Source organism: Chiloscyllium punctatum, chromosome 5, assembly GCF_047496795.1.
Source record: "Chiloscyllium punctatum isolate Juve2018m chromosome 5, sChiPun1.3, whole genome shotgun sequence".
NCBI lineage: Eukaryota > Metazoa > Chordata > Chondrichthyes > Orectolobiformes > Hemiscylliidae > Chiloscyllium > Chiloscyllium punctatum.
The window spans coordinates 130,594,259-130,607,635 of NC_092743.1; the positions used below are offsets into that span (position 1 = coordinate 130,594,259).

The following is a 13,377-nucleotide window of genomic DNA, read 5'->3' on the forward strand; positions in this document are numbered from 1 at the left end:
AGACACAGCAGAAAAGGAACCATTGCCGACTTGAAAACAGAATAAACCTGGCTGTTAATGGAGTTATTGACATGAACGGGAAACAACTTCCATACAAACAGGAAAGTATTCTGAGCATTTACCATGCCAATTTTACACATATTAGAGGGGTAGATTTTATGAAGTCTACAAGAACATGCTCAATTTAGTTAAATATGAAATTTTGAGTTCCTGGCAGTAAGCTAAGATGCAGAGATAACATCAGCAGCATGTTTGCAGTGTATTCAGCCTCACACCATCCTTTTGCACATTCATGTCTGTAAGTTCATTTTTATGTGCCAAATATTGGAAAATTTTTAAAAATTATGTCCTACCTTCAAGATACTGGCAGAGGTGTATGGTACATTTTGTGTAAGTAGTTAAAGTGCCAAGTAACTGCTTTGAGTAGTTATATTTAAGGTCATTTTTCTTGTCTAATTCTATAGCACAAAGGAGGGGAGTGGGAGAATGGCATTCTGTGTGGAAACCCAAGTGTGAGTCAGTGGTGGCGAAAGGGTTGTAATGTGTTATTGAGTGGATGATGGACCCAGGGAATGAGAGACCGTGAGTCAGGGCACAGAGGAATGAAGTGGAAAAGGCCCCATGTCTCGGATGTGGTGGGAAAAGGGATTGGTGGAAGTCAAGGTAAGAAAATTAGGGGCATAAAGGACAAAGTCAGCATACCAACAATATTTCAATTAGCCCTACTGAGACTGATTTTGGACATTGATCATTACGAAGCATAGGGGGAGGGCCGACTGAGTTGCAAGTTGAACAATGTCCCATGGACTATTGAGCACAACACCGGAGACTAACATGGACATACAATAAAAAGCACAATATTTTTGTAGATGAAGCAAAGGAAAAGTCCCTAACTCTCCTCTAAAGATCAGTATGTTGCAACAACAAGGCATCTCAGTACATTTAAGTCTCTGGCTAAGCTAGTTTCAATAAATAGTGATGGTCAATAAAATAAGACCAAAGTAATGTGAATCATTTACATGTGAAATATAAAGTGGAGAAATGTCCCTGTCAATGTTTTGCTCTCAACCAGTTTTATGTACATGACAGTAGAGTTGGATATGAAAGTTTGGACCCCATGACTGGTCCCTTTTTGACTAAAATTCTTTTTTACAGCCTGCCAATCTTGGAAGCATTGTGACCTGAGAACAGGGTTCACTACTGAAAAGCATCCTCCAGTGTGATTGCAGACATTCCCCCTGCCTGGCACTGGAAACTTAAATCACAACTGGTACTGCTTGAAAAGCAGGAGCATCCCTGCTTTTGAGTCAGAGGATCAGGGTTCAAGTCATCATCATGCAACTTGCATTTGTAACAAGTTATTTGCTGGCCTGTAATTCTTTCCAAAACATCAATGGAAGGCAAAAGATATTGGAGACTTTCCATGTTATGATTTCCAACACCAAATAAATGGAGAATATTAGTGGCAAGATGGGCATCTGTTATAAAACCAACTGATAAATTCTAGTGATGGTTGACACCAAAGTGATCAACCAGCACAGTGGTGACCCCTCGTAACAATAGAAAAACTGGAAAGAAAAGAAACTGTTGTCGCAAATAGGTTTGCACCGGAAGCAGGGGTCAAGAATGGCACATTTGGAAAAACTTCCCTGACATCACTGCACATATCAATAGTGCAAATTATACTACATAGTTCCCAAAATTGCCAACATCCTAGTTGCATGGGCAAAAAGAGTCTGACTTGTTAATAAAGCATATTCAATAAAATGCCATTTTTTGAGTACGGCAAACAGTGTGTGCTATATAATAATGCATTTTGTTTGCACAGTTAGCTTATCCACCGTTGTATTATTGAGGGCAATGCAGGTTACACAAACAGCTAGAGTTCCTGAATCTGCCATGTTTTATTCACTAATGTTACATAGTTTTTGGTTCATTTCCAAATGTAGTTAATACCCTAGAGAACTAACATACAGTATTTTACTTTTTTATTGCTATGTTTGTTATTTAAATATTGTAATAAATTTAAAATCCAGTAGATGGTATCTGGGGATACATATGTTCCAAGGTTTGAGGAAATTTCCATCACTTGGAGAAACACAAAGCAACTGAGTACACTTCAATCAATTCCTCCTTATTTTCCAAACCAGTTGTGAAATAGTGGAACTAGATTATTAGATTTAAATTTAATATTTTCACATATCTTATAGAACATTATGAACTTTCTTTGTCAAAAACATACCTGTTCTAAAACCTGCAAAATTCACAGATTCAAAAGGTATTTTAAACATAAAGTTATAAATACAATGTCTATAAATTTCAATAGTTATTTTAAAAAATATTTAAATTCACCTTTTCCAAATGAATGATTGTACTTTGTTTATTTCCAACAGTGAAACAGCCAAGAGCTGCAGGCACTTACTTTGTCCTCTCACTTCATTTTAGGAACAGACAAATTAACAAGTTCCAAAAGAAAGAAAGGTAGTTTGTAGAACTGCTTATGAAATGTAAATTTAGTTACAGAGTAAATCTTTAATAGATTTTTATTTAATGGTTTTTAAATCAAGCAAAATGCAAGGACATCCTTATAACTTTGTTTATACAACTAATTAATATCTAGAAAAATGCTTCAATGCTTAGATGAAACATCTTAATATTCATATTCATATTGGCAATGAGGCCTTAGGAAGGAAACAAGTAATAACTTTGACTTTTGCACCTTTACACTTGCCTTTAGCAAAGAAAATTTTCAGTACTCAAATTTGCACGAGTGTGCTTTGTCAGCATCATGACCTTTCAGCCTTGACAGTTCATTTGACTAAACAAACTATTTGCACTCCATGCTCGCAGATGATTTAAATCTTAAAATGGTCAGAAAAATGTTATAAAATATGTTGAAGCATTCCTGCATTTAAGGCATAAGATTAAAGCAGTAAATGCAGTCAAGTAATAATTTTATTATGATTTTGAGTTGAGTTCTAATTTGCAATGACTGTTATGCAGAGAACTCATTAAGAATGGATGATTGTTATCTTGATAACTTTAGTCTAGGGGAGTGAAAACATGGCTGTACAATTAACATGACAAACACTCTTCAGTACAAGGCTATCTTTAAAATAGTAACGGGACTACAGAACTCAAAAACTATTTTTAATATTTGTTTTAATGATGAAGAATCTGAAAATGAATGCCAATCTGGATATGTTCACTAGTAAATCTAATTCTGTAATAAGCACACGTGCAAACTGAATGTACAATTTCATAAATAGGACAATTTATTAGTATTTAAACTGAGACTTTGGAAGCAAAGTTGCAAAGACTGTGGGATGTCTGTTGGGGTGACTCAATTGATTATTTTAAGAATCTAAAGCTTGAATCAATGCCTGTATTGTCTCATTCTTTTGATTAAGAAATGACTTCATCAATAGATATCAAATAATTCTGAGATGACCTATGATCTGAATATTTCACAACTTGCATCCTTCACTGCTTAAAGTCTCAACAATCTGATGAATTCTCTTCACTAATTTTTATAGAATAGCTACTCTCTCAGGCTTACAGTTCTGTAGCCTTCAGAGAAAGACAGACCTTCCCACAGAATGAAACATGAGGGCTAAATGTAAATGCTTGGGGTCTAAAATAGAATTAAAAATTACCTCCTTGTTAGATTGAATGGAGAAGCACTTAAAATTGTAATGTCAAACAAAAGCGTTTAGTTGCAGTATCATTTTTCTTTATTGTTATTGGATGTGTTAAATACAGAGGGAAAAACAAAACAGATGTGTAGTTTTGTGAATTAATGCACTTAGAGCAGTTTGGAGCACTCAAATAAACCTTTCATAAGCCTTAACTCTTCAAAAACCACCACAGCATATTTGAGTTGTAGTGGGTTGAATTTTGTGGCTTGACTGTGGGTCTTGAAGTTAGGACCATCTAGGTGGGGAGTAGCTGGTCACATGTGCTCTTCTGGTGAACAACAAATTAGCAGTGGTGAGGTGCTGGGGCCATTCAATGACAGCATGGAAATAGGATATGAGGTGCTGTTAGGTGGTACTGCAGCAAGGTCTGGCCCATATTTAAAAGGTTATCAGCCTTACTTCTACTGCTGCCTGCCAGCCTTGCATCTACTGGTGCAAAAGCAAAAAACTGCAGATGCTGGAAATCTGAAAGTAAACCAGAATATGCTGGAGAAACTCATCAGGTTTCACAACATCTATTGAGAGAGAAGAACAGAGATAATGTTTTGAGACTGATATGCCTGAAATAGTTACACTAGAATTGAAAGACGAACTGTTTATCTCTCCACTGCTGCTGGATGCTGCTGTATTTCTAGGATTTGCTTTTCTCTTGCTGTACTTACTGTTAACTGCCTACCTGGGAATTCTTAAAGGAAACCCATAGTCCAATTGAAAATAGAAGACTTCAGGCAACCCTATGGATCACTGTCCCTTTATGCTTTTCTCCAGGCTACAGTGGCAAAGTGGACAATCTCCTTCCTCAAACACTATCGGAGGAACCTGCCAACGTGGACAGCAATTGTGGAAGTCAGCAGCTGTGGACCCACCCCCAGAACTTGTATCTAGTGTTGAAGCATCAGTTAGGTTACACAGTCTTCTGAGGTCAGTAGTCTATAGCTCTTTTCCTCTCTGGGCTTGAATATGGCTATGCAGCAGAATGTATTTGATGGAGTGGGAGTCATTACCCACACAATGCTCTGAACAGCACCTTAGGATAATAAAACATCCCAAGGTAGTCCAGGGGACAATTATGAACAAAGTGTTTCACTGAGCAACATGAGTAGATATTGGGACAAATGATTTAAAACTTCATCAAAGCAGCATGTCTTACGGAGTGAGTTAAAGGAAAGAAATGAGGAGACAGGCAGAGAGGTTTAGGGCGGGCATTGTAGAAAGTGAAGGCATGGCCAACCATGGTGGAGTGATTGCTGAATTGGGAGGTGGTTTGTGTGGGACTTTGGGAAAGAAATGAACTCTAATCTTCTGGAGCACACCACTCAGCTGCTGGAAGCCAGTGCATGTGCTCAGTTTGAGTTGATGAGTTATATATAAACTTCAGTTATAAGCTACATCAACACTTAATAATGATTCAGAGGTGCTGATGTTGGACTGGGGTGGACTTGGAATAAACCTGTTGGACTATAACCTGGTGTTATGTGATTTTTAACTTTGTCAACATTTAATAGATACAGTAAAATTATGCTTAAAATTACCAACAAGGTTTATTTAACTATTTAAATTAATGAATTATATTTTGCATATTGACAATGGGTAAACAGGCATTGTGCTGCAGTTGAAGCATGTGGGAGACTCTGGATCTGAAAGCTATCCAGGGCAAACACATCTGCAGTAATTGTCTGAAACTATAGGAATTCCAACACTAAAAAATTTAAATTGGAGGCAGAGTTTAAGACATTCCAGTGCATTAAGAAGGGTCCCATCACACTCCTTAGGATAGGGCAGTTCGATTCCATCTGTAAAGAATGTCAGGGTGTGACCATAAGAGGAGCAGCTAAGAGGTCAGAAAATGCTTTAATTTTGGAGTTGCAATTTTATAATTATCGAACAATTTCAAAGTGCTTTCCTGTGCGGATTAAAGCCAGATACTTAGATAAAATGAGGAGGTAGGTACCAAATTGAAAAACATGAGGTAAGCCACGTGTCAAACAGCAGACGCTACTGAACACAGTCACAGTAAATATATTGTCTCAAAGACTGGTGTGGAAGATATCGGTATCAGTAGAGTTGTGATGGTCTGCATTTAACCTGTTCTGTGACTGTACAACTGAAAATAGGAGAGGTCTTTAAATTAAACAACGGGGAAGAGGGATCAAGCTTTGACAGATGTAGCCAGTCCAGGAGTAGATTTGTGGCAGGAGGACAAAATAGCAGGAAATGGCAGGAAGAGGCAGAGAGATTAATTTTAAGAATGCAAAGTCAAAAATAGATTAATTAAAGTAATAAATATTCAGAACTAAAGGTATATCTGAAGCACACAGCATTCATAGTAAAGTAAACAAATTGGTAGCATATATTGAAGCAAATAAAAATGATCTGATAGCTATCACATAGTCCTGGCTGTGTGACAGCATGGATTGGATACTGAATTTTGAGGGTATATAATACTTCAGAAGAATACGAAGCTAGATAAAGATGGTGGAGTAGCACTGTTAATAAAGGCAGGCAAACGTGCAATAGTTAGAGATTATCTTGATTTAGGAGATCAAAATGTTTCTTCAGTTTGGTTGGAGAGGAGATACGACAGGGGGAAAAAAGTCATGAGCGCCTGAACATGAGCCATAACATAAGTATACAAGAAAAAAAACATTGGGGGCTTGTGGTAAAGGGGCAGTAATAATCATATAAACTGGAAAAATCAGATTGGTAGCCTGGGTGAGGAGCGCATAGAATGCTTTTCAGATAGTTTCCTCAAGTAGAATGTTCTAGAACTAATCAGAGGGTGGGTTATGCCAGACATAGAGTAAAAACAGGAAGTTCGGGTGAACCTCTGCAGGTTTAATAGCATCTAAGAGGGAAGAAACAGCATTTATGTTTGAGTGCAATTTGACTTTTCATTTCAGACACTCCTAGGTAGTAGTGAATACAATATGACTGAATTCTCCATCAAACTTGAAATGGAGAAGAGTTAATGTAAAACTAATGTGTTAAATTTATGAAGGGCAACTGTATGAGCATGAAAACTAGCTAAAGTGAACTTGGAAACTAGGCATGGGGATAGATCGGCAGAAAAACTGTGGCACATACTTTGGCTGATATTTCAGAATACTCATTGTAAGTATATTTCTAATATAAATGAAAAACAACCATTTGTGGTTAACTAACAAATTAAGGAAGGTTTCAAACTTAAGGAAAAGCAACACAATTACATACTAGCCTTATATAGTCACACTTATGGAATCATATGTTTCAATGTTCCAACCAATGCTATCACTATTTTTGAATGTATTCTGTCGTTTTGGCAGGACAGACACAGCAGGCGTGGTGGCACAGTGGTGTACCGTCAAGAGAGAACTCCCCTGGGGGTCATCAACATTGACTCTGGACCCCATGATATCTCATGCATCAGGTCAAACATAAGTAAGAAAACATCTTGCCTACCATCACGTGATGCCTCCCTCCTCCCATCCCAGAGACACATGCACCAAACAACTCCACCACCCTGTGGCTGACTGCTTCAAGTTTCCCTCCACTCTGCAAGTTCTGGCGTCTTCCACTCTAGCCGCTTGATGCTTGGAGGAAGAACACCTCATCTTCCGCCTTGGGACCTTCCAACCACACAGAATCAATGTCAATTTCACCAGCTTCCTCATCTCCCCTACCCCCACCTTATCCCAGATCCAACCCTCCAACTTGACATAGCTCCCTTGAACTGCCCTACTTGTCTATCTTCCTTCCCACCTATCTGCTCCACCCACAGCTCTGATCTATCACCATCATCCCCTACTTTCAGCTACCTATCACCTTTCAAGCTAACTTTCCCTCAGCCCTACCCCCTCCTATTTATCTCTCAGCACGTTTGCCCCTGCCCCCCACCCCTAGCCCCCACATTCTTGATGAAGAGCTTATGCCCAAAACGTCAACTCTCCTGCTCCTCAGATGCTGCCTGACCTGCTGTACTTTTCCAGCACTGCACTTTCTGACTGATCTCGAGCACCTGCAGTCCTCACCTTCTCCTAGTCATTAAGCCAAGGGGTCAACTGTGGTTCAAATAAGGGTGCCGAATGACTTTGCAGAAGCAGTAGGACTAATCAATTTCACAGCCTGTGAATCAGATTTAAGTTCTGCAGTCCAGCCACATCTAGTCGCGAATGCTTGTGGTCAATTAAACAACTCACTGGAGGAACTGGCTCCACAAATATCTCCAGCCTCAATAACGTAAAAGCCCAATATATCAGGCAAAAGATAAGGCTGAAGCATTTGCAGCAATCTTCAGCCAGAAGTATCAAGTGAATGATCCATCTCATCCTTCTCTAGTGGTCCAGATACCAGTCATCCACCAATTCAATTCACTCCCTGTGATAGCAAGAAGTGGCTGCAGGCACCTGAATATTTTCTGGCAATATTACTAAAAACTTATGCTCTAAAACTTTGGTGCCCTGGCCAAACTATTCTAGTCCAACTACAACACTGGCATCTACTCCATAATATGGAAAATCGACCAGAGATATATTCTTTCCATAATATGCAGGACATATTACACCGATCCAAAAATTACTGCACCATCAGACTACTGTCAACCATCAATGGTGGAAGTTGTCATCAACAATACCATTGAGCAGCACTTGCTGAGCAATAATCTATTCACTGACACCCAGCTTGGGTTCTATCAGGGCCACTCAGTTCCTGAACTCTTTATAGCCTTGGTTCAAACACAGACAGAAAAGATTAATTCCAGAAATGAGTTGATCTGAGACTAAATTTAACCAAGGTTTGCATCAAAAAGTTCCAGCAAAACAAGAATCCGAGGGGGAAGTCACCGCTGGTTGGAATCATACCTGACACAAAGGAAGTTAATTATAGTTATTGGAGTTCAGTCATCTCAACTCAAGAAACACCTTTATACAAATTCCTCAGGGTCATGTTCTAGGGCAAACCATCTTCAATTGTTTCATTAAAGACCTTCCCTCCATCGCAAAGTCAAAAGTGAGAACGTTCAGTGATGATTGAACAATCTTCAGTACCATTCACTGACTCCTTGGATACTGAAGTAGTCCATGTACAAATGTATCAAGAGGTGAACACTATCCAGATTTCAGCTGACAAGTCACACATAACATTTGTGCCAACCAAGTGCTAGGCAATGACCATCTCTCGCAAAATAGAATCTAGCAATCATCTCTTGACATTCAAGGACATTACTATTGCTGAATTCACACTATCAGAATCCTGGGGTTTGGCACTGACCAGAAACAGAACTTGACTAGCTATATAAATAATGTAGCTACAACAGCAAGTTACAGGCTAGGAGTCCTGCAGGAAATGGTTCACCTCCTGACTCCCCAAAGCTTGTCTGGATAAGTGCAGTGCCAGCAACATTTAAGAAACTTGACACCATCCAGGACCAAGCAGTCTGCTTAGTTGGCACTATATACATAAACATTCATTCTGTGTATCACCAACAATCAGTATCAGTAATGTATACCATGTCAAGGTATGCTGCAGAGGGCTCCTTACACAGCAAATCTTCTAAACCTATGACCACTAACATCTAGAAGGACAAGGACAGAAGATGCATGGAACGCCACCACCTACAAGTTCCCTCCAAGTCACTCATGATTCTGACTTGGAAATATATTGCTGTTCCTTTACTGTCATTTGTCAAAATCTTGGAACTCCCTCCCTATTGATATTGTGGGATTACTTATACCAAACAGACTACCTTCTCAAAGAAAGTAGGGATGGACAATAAATGTTGGCTGAACCAGTGAAGCACATATCCCTTGAATGAATTAACAAAGAGCAGATCCCTAAAAAGACTCAAGATTGTAGCAGTTTAATGCTGTAGTGACCTTTACTGCTACTTGCATTGGATTGTCTTTGGTGGTTCCAGGCCCACTCAAAAAACGGTTAGGTGGCTGGAATGAGGTAACCAGCAAACCTGTTTGTTTTGGATAGAAGCTCATTTAAATATGTAAATCCGGCACTGTGTAGATGTAGGATAAGGTTTTGCACACAAATGGCCATGCAGTATCCTTTCCTATAATACGGCACTGTGATTGTGCACTGATCATTTATTTCTGAAATATAAACACAACAATTTGTTGGTTTGGATCCTGTGTCCTGGTTTGATTTAGTAAAACTGTTTTACCAATCTATCCAGTGGATGTAGTGTACCTGGACTTTCAGAAAGCTTTTGATAAAGTCCCACACAAGAGGTTAGTGAGTAAAATTAGGGCGCACGGGATTGGGGGCAAAGTACTAGATTGGATAGAGAATTGGTTGGCTAATAGGAAACAAAGGGTAGTGATTAACGGCTCCATTTTGAAATGGCAGGCAGTGACCAGTGGGGTACTGCAGGGATCCGTGCTGGGACCGCAGCTTTTTACAATATATGTAAATGATATAGAAGATGGTATCAGCAATAACATTAGCAAATTTGCTGATGACACAAAGCTAGGTGGTAGGGTGAAATGTGATGAGGATGTTAGGGGATTACAGGGTGACCTGGACAAGTTAGCTGAGTGGGCAGATGCATGGCAGATGCAGTTTAATGTGGATAAATGTCTGGTTATCCACTTTGGTGGCAAGAACAGGAAGGCAGATTACTACCTCAATGGTATCAAATTAGGTAAAGGGGCTGTTCAGAGAGATCTGGGTGTTCTTGTCCACCAGTCAATGAAGGCAAGCATGCAGGTACAGCAGGTCGTGAAGAAGGCTAATAGCATGCTGGCCTTCATAACAAGAGGGATTGAGTATAGAAGCAAAGAGGTGCTTCTGCAGCTTTACAGGGCCCTGGTGAGACCACACCTGGAGTACTGTGTACAGTTCTGGTCTCCAAATTTGAGGAAAGACATTCTGGCTATTGAGGGAGTGCAGCGTAGGTTCACGAGGTCAATTCCTGGAATGGCAGGATTGCCTTACACGGAAAGACTGAAGCGACTGGGCTTGTATACCCTTGAGTTTAGAAGACTGAGAGGGGATCTGATTGAAACATATAGGCTTATGAAAGGACTGGACACTCTGGCAGGAGGGAACATATTTCCGTTGATGGGGGAGTGCCGAACCAGAGGACACAACTTAAAAATACGGGGTAGACCATTTAGGACAGAGATGAGGAGAAACTACTTCACCCAGAGAGTGGTGGCTGTGTGGAATGCTCTGCCCCAGAGGGCAGTGGAGGCCCAGTCTCTGGATTCTTTTAAGAAAGAATTGGATAGAGCTCTTAAAGATAGTGGAGTCAAGGGGTATGGAGATAAGGCTGGAACAGGATACTGATTAGGAATGATCAGCCATGATCATATTGAATGGCGGTGCAGGCTCGAAGGGCAGAATGGCCTACTCCTGCATCTATTGTCTATTGTCTATCATTAATAAACACATGAGAATATTATAAAGAGCCCTGGGATGTGAGTGATCTGAGAGAACAAGGTCTGAATTTCTTTTTGTTCCAAGGAATCATGTTTATAGCTCTTGTTAAGAACTGTCGTAAAATGCAAATAGTTCTAGGCCTGTTCAAATAGGTGGAATTTCCCTACCCTTTTATTATCAACCACATTGTAGACCAACATATTTGTATAACACACATTTGAGACCTCAGCATTTCAGCATTCGGTGCAGTTACTGCATGCAATACAGGATGAATTCAATACTAACACCAGAACAAGACCTTGCTGGATTATATACATATATGCAAAGTGAATGCGCACCCTCCCCACACAGTCTCCTGCCACTCATACCCTCTCTCCCCACGCAAGCACCCTTATGTTCCCACTCTATACACAGTATGCCTATTTTCCTCCCGTCCACGTAGGCCCCCACTCATTCACGAACTAGTTTGGTCTCCCTCCTCTCCACCCCTTCAGGATTTCTCTAATCTGCCTGACTTCCACTTCTTGTTGCTGCTATTTCCCCTATCAGAAGTCTAAACCAAGTCTTGTCTAGTGCAACAAGTGTTGAACTTGGGAGAAAACCTGTGATTGTTGAAGTTGAAAAAGCAAGTGTGGGAAACACAAAACCTGTGATGGGGGGGGAAGGTGAGTGCAGGAGAGACAGAACAGACCCTTCAATGCCAACTTTGCAGTCATATCCCACTCCCAACTGAAATTTCTTCAAAGCCTCCTATTAGATCTTAATGCCTGATTATACATTTAAAATGACAGAACATTCTCATCCTGGCCAAGTGATACAGTCAGATAATCCCTAAGTAGTACTATTATTTTTCTAGATATTGGCAAAAAAGAATGTATTTGAATCATAGGATATGTGAAAACTACTTATGGGAATAGCCAGAAACACAAATTGAGAAATATGTAAGATAAGAAAATAAAAATATTGTTTATCAATCTTGATAACATCTGGGGAATTCTTTTGGTTTTGGTTCATCAAGTTGTGCACTGACACCTGACAACAACCTAAGCTCATACTCCATTGTAGTTCTGAGGGGCTATTAGTTTGTCACAGTTTCACCATGTGGATGAGCTGTTAAATCATTGGCCCGTCTGCTTTTTCCAGTTGACAGTAGAACAATCATGTATGCTGAGATGTGCGTTTAAGAGGGATTTGTTTGCCCTGTTTCTCTTGAAAAGGCATTTTGTAAATCTGGTGCCAAGGTGTTTGATCCATGGAAAGCAGAGCAAATAGCTTTGGGTTTTTTTTTCAAAAGGTAAACAAAATAAGCACGAGTAGATGGAGTCAGGCTCATACATGATTTTAGTTTTTGCTTTCAGTTGTTGAAGCTGGAGGTTTTGGAGTGGAAGCTGCCAGATATAGCTCTCTCTCAGCTGCAAAAGTTTGAGTGCCCTCTCTGCTGCTAAATTCCTTGTCGGTGTTCCTGCTCCTGGACTAAAGGGGAAAGCATGAGAACGAATCTGTTTTGCTGAATCTGCCTTTGCCAAGGGTGTGTTTATGGGATGTTGCTGTTTTGGAGCAGTTGATGAGTAGTAGCTAAAACATATATTATTTTGTAAGTATTTCAATACAGTTAAAGTTACACCAATTCTTCTTTTTCATTGTATTTTAGCTGTGGTGTAAGAATAAGTGTGTTTTGCTTAAAGCCTAGTAGTTTGACCAATTAAATCTGTCTACACTTGCCTTTAAATAAGATAAAAGTTAGGGTCTAGGCTATTTCCTTCATTTATTTGTGGGGGTTTGGTCTGGTCCATAACATGAAATATTTGGAAGGATCAAATCAAAAGAACTGTGGATGCTGTAAATCAGAAACAAGAATAGAAATTAACTAACTCTGATTTCTCTCCGCAGATGCTGCCAGACCTGCTGAGCTTTTCTAGCAATTTGTTTTTTTTCTTAATTTAGACTATTATTGTCTCAAAATGTCTACACATCTTTCTGAGCGCAGAGTGGCTGGATGCTATAAGAACTTTTTAGATGCTTGTCTTTGATGATCAACGGGTCAGTGACAGTTTGAAAACTACTTTTATCTAGCTAACTCACCTCTTCAGTATATTGTGTTTAAAAACACCAGAAACCCATAAATGAATCCTTCATGGAGTTGTTGTTTGGTAATATTCACTGGATTTGCCAGCACCAGCAATAAATACATCACTACTTACTTATATTAACTAAAATCAGACATTTATGCACTTAAATATGAAACAGACTTATTAGAAAGAAGCTTACTTTGGTTAACGCTATCAGATTTGCACATCATAGATACCACACA

General features: G+C 39.5%; 1 protein-coding gene across 14 annotated transcripts in view; it reads right to left on the bottom strand.

Annotated features, from left to right (window-relative positions):
* The window catches only part of LOC140477439 (uncharacterized), a 520,360-nt gene that overhangs the window by 18,117 nt on the left and 488,866 nt on the right, over window positions 1–13,377 (bottom strand). The gene's annotated exons all lie outside the window — the stretch shown is intronic.